This window comes from Pempheris klunzingeri, chromosome 15 (genome assembly GCF_042242105.1).
Source record: "Pempheris klunzingeri isolate RE-2024b chromosome 15, fPemKlu1.hap1, whole genome shotgun sequence".
NCBI lineage: Eukaryota > Metazoa > Chordata > Actinopteri > Acropomatiformes > Pempheridae > Pempheris > Pempheris klunzingeri.
Genome location: NC_092026.1, coordinates 423,246 through 426,743, shown reverse-complemented (window position 1 = coordinate 426,743; position 3,498 = coordinate 423,246).

Sequence of the window (3,498 nt, the reverse complement as noted above, 5' to 3'; positions counted from 1 at the left end):
CCTTTCCCCTTTCCCCTACAACAGGCAGATCGACAGGTTCATTCATTCAGTCACACGCTGACACAGTTCACTTATTCACAGCCTCCAACATCATTTCCTGTTTGCTCAGGCGACCGCTAACAGGAAGAGTCGCCGTGGCGACGTGCTGCTGCTGGACGGGACGGAGAAGAAACTACCGAAGTGACACAGATGGTGATGCTGCTGCTCTGATTGGTTTCACTGCTAACGGCGAGGTGGTCGGCAGACGGCCTAGATTCAAAGATCTAGTTACAAGGATCATATGAGCTAAACACAATTACTCTGTTTCCAAGGTTCTGGATACAGGGATCTAGGCACAGGGATCCGGACTGGCTACAGGGATCTAGGCACAGGGATCCGGTCTGGATACAGGGATCTAGGCACAGGGATCCGGACTGGCTACAGGGATCTAGGCACAGGGATCCGGACTGGCTACAGGGATCTAGGCACAGGGATCCGGACTGGCTACAGGGATCTAGGCACAGGGATCCGGTCTGGATACAGGGATCTAGGCACAGGGATCCGGACTGGATACAGGGATCTAGGCACAGGGATCCGGTCTGGATACAGGGATCTAGGCACAGGGATCCAGTCTGGATACACAAGAATAAAATCTACATTCAAGGATCTAGAAACAATAAGGACGTGGTCCAGAGGAGCTTACAGGACGTAGATCCAGGGATCTAGATGGACGGATAAATAAATCCTGTTTTTAAATGGGGGGGGGGTCTGTTTCCCTCCATTCGCTCCTCAGAATCCATTGAACTAAAAGCCTCCTGCTGGGGGGTCCCAGGCTGAATCTCCCACACACACCAGGTGCGACAGGTGAGTCTGTGGGGCGGGGGGGCTGGACTGGTCTCTGGTCCAGGAGGATGATGAGAGGTGACAGGTGGAGGAAGAAGAGCTGGGGGGGGTTCTGCCTCAGTGAACCCAGCTCATCAATAAAACATTATCCACAGGTTTATTATTAGAGACTCACCAGAACACCCCCCCCCACTGTGAACCAGTCAGTGTGTTCAGCAGGTTCACTGTTCCTAGTGTTCCTACTGTTCCTACTGTTCCTAGTGTTCCTACTGTTCCTAGTGTTCCTACTGTTTCTACTGTTCCTACTGTTCCTACTGTTCTTACTGTTCTACTGTTCCTACTGTTCCTAGTGTTCCTACTGTTCCTACTGTTCCTAGTGTTCCTACTGTTTCTACTGTTCCTACTGTTCTTACTGTTCTACTGTTCCTACTGTTCCTAGTGTTCCTACTGTTCTACTGTTCCTACTGTTCTTACTGTTCCTACTGTTTCTACTGTTCCTACTGTTTCTACTGTTCCTACTGTTCCTACTGTTCCTAGTGTTCCTACTGTTCCTACTGTTTCTACTGTTTCTACTGTTCCTACTGTTCCTACTGTTTCTACTGTTTCTACTGTTCCTACTGTCTCTAGTGAGGCTCAGGCTCATCTGGTGATTCAGGATCTTTGTTTCTTGTGTTTGATGAGGCAGCTGTTTGGAGGAAACTGAGAACTGATGTTCTCTCATTCTGTGTGTGTGTCTAAAAATAACCTGCTGAGCAAACACTCCATCAGACCCAGCAGAGCTGAGCTCACTGCTCCAGCAAACAGCCACTGCCTCATTCAGCTGGGTTCCACCCCCCAGGACAGGTACTACTGCAAGTACTACTGCAGGTACTACTACTGCAGGTACTACTACAAGTACTACTGCAGGTACTACTGCAAGTACTACTGCAGGTACTACTACAAGTACTACTGCAGGTACTACTGCAGGTACAACAAGTATCACTACAAGTACCACTGCAGGTACTACTAGTACCACTACAAGTACCACTGCAGGTACTACTGCAGGTACTACAAGTACCGCTACAAGTACTACTACAGGTACTACTGCAGGTACTACAAGTACCGCTACAAGTACTACTGCAGGTACTACTAGTACCACTACAAGTACCACTGCAGGTACTACTGCAGGTACTACTACAGGTACTACAAGTACTAATACAAGTACCACTGCAGATACTACTACAGGTATTACAAGTACTACTACAAGTACCACTGCAGGTACCACTGCAGGTACTACTGCAGGTACTACAAGTACTACTGCAGGTACTGCTACAGGTATTACAAGTACTACTACAAGTACCACTGCAGGTACTACAAGTACCACTGCAGGTACCACTGCATGTACTACAAGTACTACTGCAGGTACCACTGCAGGTACTACTGCAGGTAATACAAATACTACTGCAGGTACTACTGCAGGTACTACTGCAGGTAATACAAATACTACTGCAGGTACTACAAGTACTACTGCATGTACCACTGCAGGTACTACAAGTACCACTGCAGGTACTACTGCAGGTACCACTGCAGGTACTTCAAGTACCACTGCAGGTACCACTGCAGGTACTACAAGTACTACTGCAGGTACCACTGCAGGTACTACAAGTATAACTGCAGATACCACTGCAGGTACCACTGCAGGTACTACAAGTACTACTGCATGTACTACTGCAGGTACTACTGCAGGTAATACAAATACTACTGCAGGTAATGCAGGTATCACTGCAGGTACTACTGCAGGTAATACAAATACCACTGCAGGTACTACAAGTACTACTGCAGGTACTACTGCAGGTACTACTACTGATACGTGTCCTCCTGCTGTCGTGCTGCCACAGTCTGACCTCTGTCCTCTGTCCTCTGTCCTCTGACCTCTGTCCTCTCTGTCCTCTGACCTCTGTCCTCTCTCCTCTCTCCTCTGACCTCTGTCCTCTGACCTCTGACCTCTGTCCTCTCTCCTCTCTCCTCTGACCTCTGTCCTCTGACCTCTGACCTCTGTCCTCTGTCCTCTCTCCTCTGACCTCTGTCCTCTGTCCTCTCTGTCCTCTGACCTCTGTCCTCTCTCCTCTGACCTCTGTCCTCTGTCCTCTCTCCTCTGACCTCTGTCCTCTCTGACCTCTGTCCTCTCTGTCCTCTGACCTCTGTCCTCTGACCTCTCTGACCTCTGTCCTCTCCGTCCTCTGACCTCTGTCCTCTCTCCTCTGACCTCTGACCTCTGTCCTCTGACCTCTGTCCTCTCCGTCCTCTCCGTCCTCTGTCCTCTGTCCTCTGACCTCTCTGACCTCTGTCCTCTGTCCTCTGACCTCTGTCCTCTGACCTCTGTCCTCTGACCTCTGTCCTCTCTCCTCTCTGTCCTCTGTCCTCTCTGTCCTCTCTGTCCTCTGTCCTCTGACCTCTGTCCTCTGACCTCTGTCCTCTGTCCTCTGACCTCTGTCCTCTGACCTCTGTCCTCTGACCTCTGTCCTCTCTCCTCTGACCTCTGTCCTCTCTGACCTCTGTCCTCTCTGTCCTCTGTCCTCTGACCTCTGTCCTCTGTCCTCTCTCCTCTGACCTCTGTCCTCTCTGACCTCTGTCCTCTCTGTCCTCTGACCTCTGTCCTCTGACCTCTGTCCTCTCTGACCTCTGTCCTCTCCGTCC